Source organism: Drosophila gunungcola, unplaced genomic scaffold (genome assembly GCF_025200985.1).
Source record: "Drosophila gunungcola strain Sukarami unplaced genomic scaffold, Dgunungcola_SK_2 000001F, whole genome shotgun sequence".
NCBI classification, from domain to species: Eukaryota; Metazoa; Arthropoda; class Insecta; order Diptera; family Drosophilidae; genus Drosophila; species Drosophila gunungcola.
In genome coordinates, this window is record NW_026453197.1 from 5,557,151 (window position 1) to 5,571,108 (window position 13,958).

Here is a 13,958-nt window from a genome sequence, read left to right on the forward strand (position 1 = left end):
GTGTTTGGCTCAATTGAGTTGGGCGTTCTGCTTAACCAACTGGGCGTGGCTAAGATGCAATTATCCGGCATCAGGAACGAGGGATCAAAGTCCTGTGCGGTTGATTTAAAAGTCCATTTTACTTAAGCCCTTGCATGCATTTCCGCCCGGCGCTTCTAGCTAATTAAAGTTGATTTCGCATTTTCGACAGGCAAGCTTAGGGATTTAAAAATGTAAAAAATTACTGTATGCGGTTGTTCGACAAAATAACTCAAAACGCATTTATTCTTTGGTTATATGCTCAAATAGAAGAACAGGGTTATGAAACTATTTTGTGCTTGTGTGTTTGACTACAAATTATTTTTATATTTTACATATTTAATATATTTAAGAAAGCTTCAAAATGTCCCATAAACAAACAATTAAACCATACAAAAAAACAAATTTAAAAAACTATTTTTGTTCGCGAACCCCAAGTATATATTGTCTATTCTCAAAAGATTTGTTGTCGTTAGATCCTTTTTGTTAGCTGTTTACGATGCATCCATTCAATATCCCGCGAACAAAAATCTTGTTTAATCAAAGCAGCCTTAAACTGCGATAAAGCAGCTCACTAAACTAAAGAAAATCAAACATCTCGGATAGCAGGGATCCAAATCAAAGGAACACAAAAACAACAAAAACCGAAACTGAATAAGGTACTTGCCGAGCGTATCCTTATGATTTCCCCATGGAAATCAGTTTAGCAGCTACGAACAAGTGAGGAAAAATCATAAAAATTTGAGCTACAAATAAACAAACCAATAAAAACGATGTTCAGTTGACGTCTGCATCCGTTGCTTTTTCTCTTTTCTCTGTTGTTATCAAGTCAATGGAATCATTCGAGGGCTAAGGGTATGTGGAACGGGTTAAACAAAGGAGTTCGAACGCTCAGGCTGAGAATGCGTTACGCATACGCCATGTTAAATGCTTGAAAACAATTTCTATGAAATTTGCAATTCATTGCCAGGAACACAGACTCGTTGTGAGTTTACTTCCTGTCTGTGGCTTTTATGCTGCTCCTTCTGCTTACTCCTCATCCTGTCTGATATTTACTACACTTTGGGCATTAAAAGCTTTCTGTGTCTCCTTTCTGGTTGTTGGTATTTTCGTGGCTGCGGCCCGGAACAACTTTCGCAGTTGTTTATAGACTTTGTGTGTACCTAACTCCTCGAGATCCTTGCGGTTCATATGTTGCTCGTAAGGGAAGTTATTTTTTACAACAAAACCAAAATAACTCGGTTTTCGTTTGATCTCTTGAAAAATTATAATATGGCTGGACTGCTTATTCCTTTAAACCAATTTGAATAACTAAAATATCCTCCAAGAAAATATCCTTCAAATTAAATTAGTTTAGATATTAAAATGTTATTAGTATTTAGCATAAATTATTTCGATTATTTTGTAAACCCTTCTAAAACCAAATAATAGTTTTTCTAATTTTTTTTTTGGTAGTCTTCAATTTAAGGACTTTCTAAATTTTGCAATTATTTACCACATTATGCGGTGGCTTCCGCGCGGGGAACACATTTCAATTTATAGCCCCATTGGTGGCGCACAAACAGAGCTATAAATTCCAGAGCCACTAAACAATTGTTATAGAGCCAGGGGACGGAAAAAAGATGGCCAGATAGATGGATGCATATGCTAGATAGAGGCCCCGTAAAAATAATAATGAAAATTTCGATGGAATGGTTCGAGTAGAACAGAGCGGAGCGGAGCACTTATCCTTCTTAGTTACACGCCAGCTGATGTTGCCGTTGGACTTATTGATACTTATAGCACCACACACCAGCAAACACATCGAGGGGATCCTCCCTCTAGCATACACTGCCACAAAATTAAGGGTAGGAAATCTTTTAGTTTTAGTATTTTTTTAACCACTTTCATTTTTGTGCTAGTGTATTAGCAAATTAATAGACACGCCATAGCAAGCGTAACTTGCAATGCTCTTAAAATTTTTTTACGAAAAAATTAAGGCCAATACCGTGGCGCCTATGTCTTCCTTATTTAAAAATGATTTGTATTATACTTTAAAACTCTGATAAACAGTTTAGTTTTACAACTATGTTTTGTGCAAAAAGCGAACACATTTTTTGTATTTAATTAGCTGACGAATTTAAAATTAACATAGTAATAATAAGATCGAAAAAAACGTTCCTGGATATAATTGCCTTTATAAATTAAGTTTACAAGGAATGTTATTTTAATATGTTAGGTCTGAGCCACTTAACAATTCTATAGAGCCAGGTCGTAAACAATTATTTATGGTTGATTGGTATTTTTTCATTTTTAACCCAATTTTTTATAAAACATGCTGAACATTTATTGTTGAACAATATTTTCAGAAAACTTGTACTATTTCTTACAATGCATGTCCCCTTGGCTGAGGCTGCTGCATCGCAAGCGAAATAAATTCAATTTTGTAAAACTGATTCCCCACACAATTTTCAAACCGTTACACTCTGTTTCCCACTCACTCACTCGTTCGTCCGGTCTCTCTCGCTCCGCAGGACAACTGCATATGTGCGAAAATTTTGCAACAAAATGAATATGTATTGGCATTTAGCCTGAAGTAGCTACCAGCTAGAAGGGCTTTCAAAGGTGGCAGGAGGATCACAGCAACAGGGAACATCATGTGGAGTAGATAACAATTTATTGCCATCAAGCGGGCCAAAATGCTATAGTAAAAGTTAATGAAACCAATTTGTTTCGACTGCATCGCGTGTGCAAAACACAATATGTTCTCACACAGAATTAGAAAAGAGAGGTACAGATAACTATAACGATATAGGGGGAGCGAATGAGGTCAGTAACTGAGTTAAATCTGTGTTCTGTATTTGATTGCCAAAATGTAAACACAATGAGCTGAAAATAGTGCCTTTTTTGGTCGTCATTTTTAATTACCAAGCTGTTTATATTTGAAAGAAAAATTGGTCAAGGTCGGCCAAAAATGCATTACCTTTTTTTTGTTGTAATTATTAACTCTTTAAGAATAATGCTTGAAAATTAATAATAAACATATATACAATTTAAATTTCATATTAACATACTATTTTAATATCCTTGCAGACGGAATTTTAATTTCAGTTAGAAGTTTACAATACTGTGACGAAGATCCCTGCGACAAAAGTGGATTTAATAACATGAACCCTAAAAAATTCTTCACTCATTCCCTGTAAACAATTCATGATTTATGCAGCCCAAGCACTGTAAATAAAATTTCACTACCCAGCTCAATTGGCTAATGAACATTACCTTTTGAATAAAATTCCCCTCGGAACACTCTGACCTTTTTACATATTCATAATCAACAAATAATTTAATAATTCACCAGGAAAAAAACGGGAAAATCTTTCACATGCGGAAGCATTTATTATCTTTTTTAATATGCAGTACTAAATTAAGTGTCGTAAAATTTGAGTGCCTTAGGAGAGAGGCGTTCGAATATGATATCCTCTTTTGTGGAGGAGAGTGGGCTGAGCAAATGCAATCAAATCTCCAACTGATGACGATTCTCCAGCCCTTCCTTTGCTTTTCGGGGTCGGAGACTTTTTCAATCAAATGTTGATGGCTCGCCAGTCACTGGGTTAAGGCATTTTTATGATTGTTTTGGCTGTGCACCACCACTCAGGCACATGTGAATGAACAGTGCCGGTCAAATCAATAGTACATTAATTTCTAAATAAATTTTCCAAAACTAAATTATGCAGTGGATACGACAAAAGAGATCTTGGTAGCGAGGAAAATCATTTTCTGTTCCTAAAGGTCACCAAGAGTGCTACTAGACCGATTTAACCCAAACTACGCCTGATATATAAAAATTCGAAGGAAAACATTCGGAAAAATGTAAGCTGGTTTAAAAAACAACTAGTTATACACCTTGTTCAACATTTGATAATATAGGAATAGACAGGTATACAACAAATATTAGACAGGTATAAAACAAATATTATCAGACCTTAAAATAAACAGTTCAAAACTAGAATGAAAGGATTTGGGCTAACTGCATTTAAACTAGATAGTGTCTTTAAATGTATGAAAAAATGAATTTTATGTCTGGATAAGAAGAATCTGCTGTATAAAAAGAATAACCAATTAAAAAAAAGACAATGTACCATAAATATAATATATGCTTTCCTAATATCTTTTTAGATACTTTCTGGGGGAACGCTATCCCGTATAATAAATCTCTTTAAAATTGTTTTCTTCTATTATTTTACCCGCTATCGTACCTGGGTATCTGTGTAAGGTAAACCATAACCCTTTTTGACCGACATCCCCCAGGACCAAAAACGGGGAGGCCAGCAGCAAATGTTGCCAATTCGACAACGGCACTCAAATGAATTGGCGGTTATTTCGAGGGCGAGCGTGAGGAGGGAACTCCTTCTGCCCTCCACCTTCCGCCTGCCACACCCCTCGCCCACAATGCGTTTGCTTAACGGTTCATTGGATGGCGGACTTCCTGTCCCTGGGTCCTGCCAATCTTCTGGGCATTGGGCGAGGAGTAATCACATTTAATATGAAACGCAATGCAGCAAAAATGTCGGAAACTTGCTCGAATGATATTATGAGTGTGCGAGGGTGTACACACGTTTCCTCTCCTTTTTTAGTGTGTGTTTTGATGGCGGAAGGCAGTGTCCGTAACTAACCGACCACTAATTGAGCCAACGGAAGTCTAGAAATCGCACAACATAATTTAAATAAACACATGCAAAAAAGAAAGTCACAAACGAATGGGAAAAAGTAAACTAAAATGCCACTAAGTGAAGTTTTTGACCGCAAACAGGACGCTAACCAGACGGGTAGGCAAAACAAGGATATGGGCTCCGGTTTATTTAGCGCTGCATTTTCCTGCAGTGCACTTCCGCTTGTGGATAAATCTGAAAGTATTTCGAGGTGCGTTTTGTGAACCACATTGGAACTATATCTGGTTTTAAGACCTGTACAAGGGGCCACCTACATATAAAATAATTTCTTGGTAATAATTGAAGTTTTCATGAAAAAGTTTTTTTTAGTTTAAGGCGTTTCAACCCTACAAAAATTGAAACTGTAATGGGTAAACATTTTTAAAAGGCTATAACTTTAATTCGAATGAACAGATTTCTCAACAGCTAAGTACATTTTTTTGCAGAATATTCTAAAACATCTTTAGTAATTTTAAAAATAAAATGCCATTTTTTATTATTATTCTTTTAAATATATATAATCTAAAGTTTTTGATTAAAAGGTTTTTAAAAAAAATACATATTTAATCGGTAATTGTTTTTAGTTTTTAGGACGAAAATCTACCCTTTTTTTGTAGTCTTCCCAAGAAGTTTGCACTTCTATTCATTCGGACCAAGCTTTCTCCGTCTTTTGTCACACACTAAACACATTTTTCAAAACGCTTCCGCTTGTTGGCCAACGGCCTTCCATTTTGAAACTCCCCACCCTATTTTGCCACCCATCCTCAATTACCCCTCCTTTAGCTTGGCATTATGTGAAAATGAGTGTGTTGTCATGTCGTGTAGTGAATGCCAGAGAGCTGGGGGTCGGACGAGAAGTTGAAGTTGCTAATGCAATCACATAGCATTCATATTCATCATAACCACAAAAGGCACTCCACATGGAAAATTCGCCATGCAGACGAGGGGCTGAGGGCACATCCACTTCCGCTTGGCAGCTGTGCGCCATTTTGCACGTGGCTGTTTTGCATGAAAACATCCTCCCCCCCCCTTCCCAGCCACATCTATATCTATACTTCCGCTCCTGATTTTCTTTCCTTCGTGCGACTTTTGTTCGAATGCGTTTATTTTGCTATTTTGGTTTGCCTTGTTTACTTTTCTTCAATTGTTTTTGGGTGCCGTATTTTTGTTGGGTGTGCATGTGTGGTCAACCACAAGAATTTTCGCTTTTTGGTTTGTGAGCTGGATTTTCTTGCCGAAAGGTGAATTTAAAGACACTTTGAGAGCAGGGTATTATGTACTATTAAAATCTAGTAATTAGGAGATTTAGGCAATGCATTAAATAACTTCTGTTTTTGTATTCAAACCAACATAAGCTTTATATAATTTCACTGTTTTTTTTTATTTGAGTATAAAAAGCTGGTGCTTGCAAAAAATAACGTTTTTATAGTGTTTAAAACCTATCCATAGATATTTGCTCAAAATTGGTTGACTATATCGCCGTACTAACCATACGATCTATCCCAATATTTTGCGCAGTGTAAGAGATAGACTATTCTTAAACAATATTTTTTAATCTTTCTGGTACGATATTCCTACACTCAAAAAAAAAAACAACGCTACATGAAATCAGTTATTAATTCATAAACAAAGAACTTTGGGAAACCGAAATTTATATACTTTTGCTGTTTTACAAAAGTAAAATTTTTTATTAAACGACTATATTTAGGTATTTATGCAAGCAACTACGTCAACAAAAAATAAAGCTTTGTCGATTTTCCCATGAGTTTTTCGATCGTTCCTATGGGTGCAACACGATATCGTTGATATAAAGCAGGCCTTTGCAGGGCCTCTCTGCGCTTCTCATAAAGTACTAATACAGACTTCTTTCATTTTACCCTCTTTTATACCCTGTTTTTTTAATCATAACACACCTGGATCGCGCTAGTCTTTTGTGCTCGACATAATTGCAATGTTTACCTCGATGCTGGGACCTAGGCTAAGTGAAGCGTTAAGGCGGCATCAGAAGGCAAATGACGAGAAGGGCAACTCTCCTCTTGATTAAAATTTCTGATTACTACACTGATACCGCCGCGCAAACAGAATGCAAAAAAAAAAAAAAAATGCAACCAGCTGAACACAAAAAAAAGAGGAAAACGAACAAAAAGTCAAGTAAAGTAAAAGGCGCCACAAAATGCAACGACAGCGTTTTGTGTTCCTCGTTCATCTGCACCTGCTCCTCTTTCTAATAACATATCACCATCACCTGCTGTGTTTGGTTTTCATTAGTTGCTAGAATCCTTTCATCTCTGTGACTTTCAGCACCATGATTGATGGTTTCAATTTGAAATTTCATGTCAAGTGGATATTCATAAACGGAAAAATAAAAAAACAAAATAACTATCCAACTTAATTTAACTTTTCGCAACTCTGGGTTTTTTCTGCTCGTCGCCTGCTTGTTTATGTTAACGCGACTGTACTTCCGCTTTGAGCTAATGTATCTCGTTTTTTTTTTTTGGCTGAGGTGGTGTTGGTTATGGGGCGCTAATTAATGATGCCCATGACAGAAATTTATGTGCTATAGCAAAAACTTTTGCAATATTTGTTCGCATTTAGTTTGCCTATCACTCCGTCTGTTCCCCTTCGTCTCTCATCCTTCCATTCTCTCTGTGTGCTGTTGCTCAAATGTGTGTGTGTTTGTCGGCACTTCCGTTTCCTGTATTAGGCCGGTGTATTTTGCTCATCCCACTTCATATTTGTTTATAATACACTTACCATAAGCCAATCAGGCATTGTTGGGTTGTTTGTTTTGTTAGAAATTATTGAGATTGCCCTGCGATCTATATGCCATAATCAACTGCTGTCAATATTATACCTATTGAGTAGTTCCGTTTTGTTTGTGTTTGATGCTTTCGAATCAGAGAAGTTTAATATTAATAATGTATAACCACATTGGCCTCATTCTTTGCAGAAGTTTTTTTTCGGACTATGCGCTTTTACTTAAGAGAGAGCAAGACGGAAATAAGACAATTGTAATGAGCAATAAATAAAGAAATGGACAGAACCGACAACAAAAATACCAGCCAGGTTTCGGTATAAAAATACCTTTACTTATGGGACCTAGGCAATTTTTCTAATTGTTTGTTCTAATAAGTATTGACCTGCTTAAGCCAGAAAAGGGTATTTTAATTTCAGTCATGTTTCGATGACATCCCAATCTTGTTTATTAATAACTCGTTTTGCCTTATTGTCCCTCCAATGGCCAGGACACTCCGCTAGACAAACTTCGCCCCCGGCAACTGGGCCCCATCTAATGGTCATTGGCTGGTTCCAGACTCCATTATGCAGCTATATCTCCCCGACCCATGGGCGTGCATCGTTAATGCTTGCGGAAGTGGGCTTAGTCCTAGTCCTGGCTGTTGTTGTCTGCCGGCTCGTGTTTCGAACATAAAACTTTTGCCATTGCATTTAGGTGAGCTGAACAGCAACAAATGCAACATGAGTACCACCAGATGCTGCCTCTTCATCGGCTGCCTGCCTGTATATGTTGGTTTCTGTCTCTGTCGCTATTGAGTAGCAGCTTTTGAGGTGTTCCTTTCAGTCCCGAGCAATGCACTCAAAACAATATTTTTATCTAAAAAACGTAGTAATAACTGTGTCTCAGGCTGAATTAATTTCAGTCTTCTTTATTCAGCAAGCAAATGTTAAAATTGGTTTAAATTATTATTGGTTCACTCAACGCGTTGGGCATTTCTTCAATCTTCAATCGCATTATTATTCAAATGGTTAGTTAAAACTAAGAAAGAATCGCTACCAATTGTATTTAAAATCATAAAATATATGTTTGGAATCAAGCTTATCTTAAAAAAAAGCAATCAATCTCAAAGTTAAGTTCGATAAATATTGTTTAAGTGCGTTCTTAATGATTTGCCGGCTCATCATCCTCACGAGTTCTCCACACTAAAAAGTTCAATAGAGTTTTAGCTTGGGGCTTATGGAGTTTTGAGTTCGGTTTCATGTGTTTTTTCACCTCGAAGGGAGGGAAGAAGTTGCAAGGCACTTTTAATAAGCCAAGCTGTTTGAAAGCTTTTTAATGGTTAAGAAACCCGCACGTACAAAAAGGTAAATGACTTATGACATATAAAACTTAGGAGATGTTAAAATTGTTGGCCTTAAAAATTTTGAATTTTTTTTTAATTGTTTTTTGAATTTTTAAGGCTCAAGCTCATTTGTTGAGTTTGATTAAAATTACTTGTGGCAAACTGACATTTTTAATTTTCTCGCGTTACGTTTATTCTTAAGATCAAATTGTGGGTGTCGATCTAGTTTTAAAATCTTAATTGGTTTTAATTTAAAGTTTTTCACAGTTTCTTCAATAACCATTTTACCATAATTATCATCAAATGATAGTATTTAAGAAATTAAAACAGATTTACAATAAGTTTGTTTCATATATACATTAAAGCTACAACCATATTTTATTAATTGATTTAATTTAATTTACATACAAGTTTAAGTCGTCTGACAATACAATTTGTATTTTAAAACTATAAATCAAAAGAACTCTGCATAAGTATCCATGACAAATATAAAAGCGGTACACAGAGGGAAACTGCAAGCAAACACACATTTGGGAAAGCGAGAAACCAGGAGCAGCAAGTAGCAAGCGAATATAGCGCATAATACACAACGATGACGTCGAGCAGGAAAATATGGCTGGTGAGTGGGAAAAGAGGTGGAAAATCAGGGGATGGAGCAGCCAACGACAATGACGACTTGTCAAATATTGACGTATCTCTTGAAAATTGTGCTCCAGCGCAGCTCATCCAATGTAAGCAGCCCAATGGGATATACCCACTACTTGTACCTTTCCCAACCCCTCGAATCCTGACCTATCCTCTCCTCGCAACGTCAGCAGCATCATCAACTAGTGTGCAACACATATGACACTGCTGCCAACAAAACTTTCTCGCCTGCCCACACTTTGAAAGGGGTACAGTGAAAACTGGCTGCACTTATTGACTTCTGGGTGTTCCAATGTATGTTTTTTTAAGTCACATTTAAAATGCATACCGTACATTTGTATAATTGCTTAATACCTTTTCTTTTATAAAAGCGAAAGCCGAAATACTATAAGTTTGAACTACTGTTCGTTAGTTAGTTAGAATTTCTAATCGTTAGAAATACATACCATACAATTCATAAAAAATACAATTTTAATTTGCCAACGTCTTTGCTGTAGTAAGTAAATAAAATAAAAGTCATTTGTAGTAACATTTAAACAACGTACAACTTGAAACTTATTGTAAAGCTAACAATTAGATAAAGAATAAAATAACAATCATTGAAAATAATATTGGGAAAGAAACCAATATGATTTGGGTATAATTACCTTATCTTTTTACATACTATCCCTCAAAACTGTTCTTCACTGTACTCTGCTTGTATCATTTGTATGACTAACATCGACATTTTGTGTGCATTTGCTTTCCTTATTTTTTTGTCTTTGCTTCATGTACGCTTTTTCGCTTTCGTTGCACTTTTACTGTCCGATCATGCTGCTATTGCTCCTTGTACCCGTCCGTCCACCTCCTTTTTTTGAACTCCTTCCCTCGAGTGTCCCGCCAACCAACTATGGCACTTCATTTGCTGCGCTCAAGTGGATCCACTTTCATTTGTTTGCGATGAAAAAAAAAAGAAGTAAAATAGAAGGGGGGGAGGATTGGTTGACCCTCGTTCCCCGTCAATGGATATTTCTTTTCGACCCCGGTCTGTGCTTTTGTCACCCAGGCCCTCCCCTCGCATTGTTTTCCCGTACAGTGGAGAGTGGCTGCTGACAGACAGTAGTCGCCTCTGCCCTGCTGATTCAGCTTTGTTTGCCTTAAGCCTTTGTGCAAACATTTTGCGCCTCCGAGACCCAGGGCTCAGACTCCAACGCCCCTGGAATCAGACTGCCAACTGCATAACGTAAAAAAGAAAAAAACAAAAATGCACTAAACTTCGACTGCACTAGCAGAAACCGGGGGACAGATTCTATTATTTATCCTCCCATCTATTCCATAGAAAAAATTATAAATTTGGTCTTAAATTAATGAATATTTATTTATTTTATTTTTCTTTTTCTTATCATTTATCATTGTCTTTAAACATATATATTATTTTTTTTACAAGCGTATATAAATTTTGGATTCTGGAAGATTGCTTCTTATCTTGTTTGCTAAAAACTATACCTTTTAGGAAAAACTTAATTTTGACAATTTCATACTTTTTTTATTTGGGTTAAGGTTTTACAACATTTTCTCTTCATTTTTAGTAACAAGAAAATTATTTGTATATATAAATGATCTAGTATTGCTTTAAGTGTAGCTCTTCGGGGAAGCAACAGCAGCGAAAAAATGAGCAGTAGACGACGCCTGGGGGTGCATTGGCCACAGCAAGTGCATCATCAATATGGTAGCTATGCTTCTGGTCCATATGTGAATGACTGACGCCTCTGGGCAAAAAGAACTGCCGCTCCAGAGTTATCCGCACGCATAATGCTGCCCTTTTCTTTGCTTTGTCTGCGTTTGCGTTTGCATTTGCCAGGGGGCGTGGCATGGACCAAATGCCTCCAAGGGCTCTTCATTCTTCATTTCGTGTCGCAAAGCGTTTGCCACACGATTTTCCATTTGCCTCCGTTTTAGGTTTTGGATGTGCTGGATGCAACGTACATGGACAGTCGTTGGCAGAAAATCTCCCTACCGCCATTTTCTCGCCGCATATCCTTTGGCTTCATGACAGCCTTTGGCAAAAGTTATTGACGTTGATATTTTACGATTCTTGTCTACAAGTCATCGGCCAAATGGTCCATTCAGTGCAATGGGTGTTGTTTGTGGATATGAAATTCTTGAGTTAGCACTCGGGTCATAAAAATGATTACCATTTACAGAGGGGAAATAAATAGCGAAGTTGAAATATGTTGCTGTGTGAGGCAAATCTTTAAAATTTGTAAAGCGCCCTAAAATATTACAAAATTTGTTGTGCGGAAAGACACTTGCAATTTTTTGTAGCATACTTTTTTAATAACACACTTTCTGTTTGTTTTTACCCTAGTGATGTATTTAAATACCCATTAACTTTATTTCCAACTCTCAACTCTCTCAACTAAAAACTGCAGTTTTGACCTCCGAAAAATAAATACAGGAAGAAACTCTGTAAAAATAGCAAAATAATCCAAAACAATAATAATAAAAAAAAAGAATGGCAACAAAAGCAAACGGGCCAAAAGGCAAACTTTTGGCTAAATCCTTACAAATGTTTATATTTTCTTAATCCCGCACTTAACTGTTAGACCAGAATTGGCCAAGGCCAAGACCCATCCAAAAGGGGTAATGTAAGGGGTAGCTGGGGAAATGTGCATGAAGCTGGCAAATTGCTTAACGTTTCAAAGCAGCCTTTAAACTCCATTTCCTCTATTTTCTTAACGCAGTTGTTAAAACTTTTTTGCGCTAAAAATTTGTGCTTTCCAAAATCTAAAGAAATTCTGGCGATTGAGGGAAGCGAAGAGTTACAAGGAGTTTTGCCCAAATTTTTGCAACGACAAGTTTTTCAACTATTGGTGGATGGAAGGTGAGTGGGGTGTCTAATGACCACTTTTTGCGTTAAGTTTCATTTGCACATCGACCACAAAATGTTGACAAAGTTCCCACTTCCTTTTCTATTTATTTTATTCTTGTACTTGTCTTGTAAAAAGTCACGTCATTTAGTCATAACGTTAAATTTTTCTTTCTCATCTCTTCATATATATAGCACGTTACACTCTTGCCACTTTTAAAATCTTTTGCAAGCTGTTTAACTTTGCTGTATTAAAAACTTTTTGTTTTAATGCTGTCAAAATATTGGTACCCCAATTTTTTTTTGTGAAATCGTTTATGTTTTAAAAATGTAATGGTAGTATATTTTTAATTTTAAGACCATATACTCAAAATCATAAACGAACGATCTTCAAAGCTAAATTTATTTAAAGTTTTTACATTTATATTTATTTATTATAATAAAGGTTAAGAAACAAAAAAAGTCTGAAAAATGTTTTTCCATAAACGCATGCATTTTATGTTAATAAATAGTTTAATCTTTTATTCTTGGTGTAAGTAGGAAGATAAATGTTGCAACTGCAAAACAAACAAAATATTTGCAATGGTCGCTGCTCTTAACTCTTCTGTTTTTTTGTTTTAGTTTTCTTCGGATTATTTATTTTGGCTGAGCCCCTTTGTGGGTGGGCGTATGGGCGTGGCTCTGAGCGCGTCTTAATCTTTTGTTGATGCTTGTTTATTCTGCAATTACTTAGGCGTTCTGTTTGCGTCGTCTGCACTGCGGCTGCAACGTTTTCAGCTTTTCATTGCCCCCACTTTTCCATCGTTACACTTTTCAGCACCCCTTTCTTCTCTCACTGACCATCCTTTTTTCCACACTTAAAAAAAAAAGCAGTGGCACTAAGTTTTCATTTTAAAATTGTTTTGTATTAAGGTAAGATGTGTTAAAAAACTTATAGGCCGACAGTAAATAGCAGCGACAAGCGGCTTTCCAATTAGCCGCATGCATTCTTTATGCATATTTTTAAACTCTATGTTAAATTAAATGTTAATAATTTTATTTTACGCTTAATCTCAACTAATACAGCATCAGTATAAAACTCATACATAGATCTTAGAATAAAATTCATTTTGTTATTTAAATTATTGCACCAATCCCATAGCCAGTGAGTCAATAAACATAAATAAATTAATGTTAAATATTTAAATAAATATTATTATTAATACAACCACTTCAACCAATATCCCTAAAGAAGTTTTAAGTTAAATAAAGTTTTACAAATTACATTTACGTAAGGTTTTTGTTATCGTGTTCTCCTTTAGCTAAATACTTTTAAATACATTTGTTAAAATAAATTTGTATAATATTTTTTTTTGAGTGCACGTCCTTTGCTGGGCTCTTCTTGCGTTGTCAGTGCTTCAGTGCGTTTCGTTTTGTTTGCTGTTTTCGCAGTCTGCCACTGTCTTTATTTCTTTGACATCTTTTTTTTCAGCTAGGCGCGACCTTTTCTCTTCTGTGTTTTTGCTGTTGTTTGGCTTGGTAAAGTTGTTTGCCTAATTTCATGCTTTGCTTGTTCCCTAAAGGTGTCGTCTAAGGTATAAGTGATGCCCTGCGACTCTGAATTGCCGAGAATCATTTAAATAGAGTTTTTCAAGGAATGAAGCGGACTAAAATACAGTGGATGGTATCCAGATATTTGGA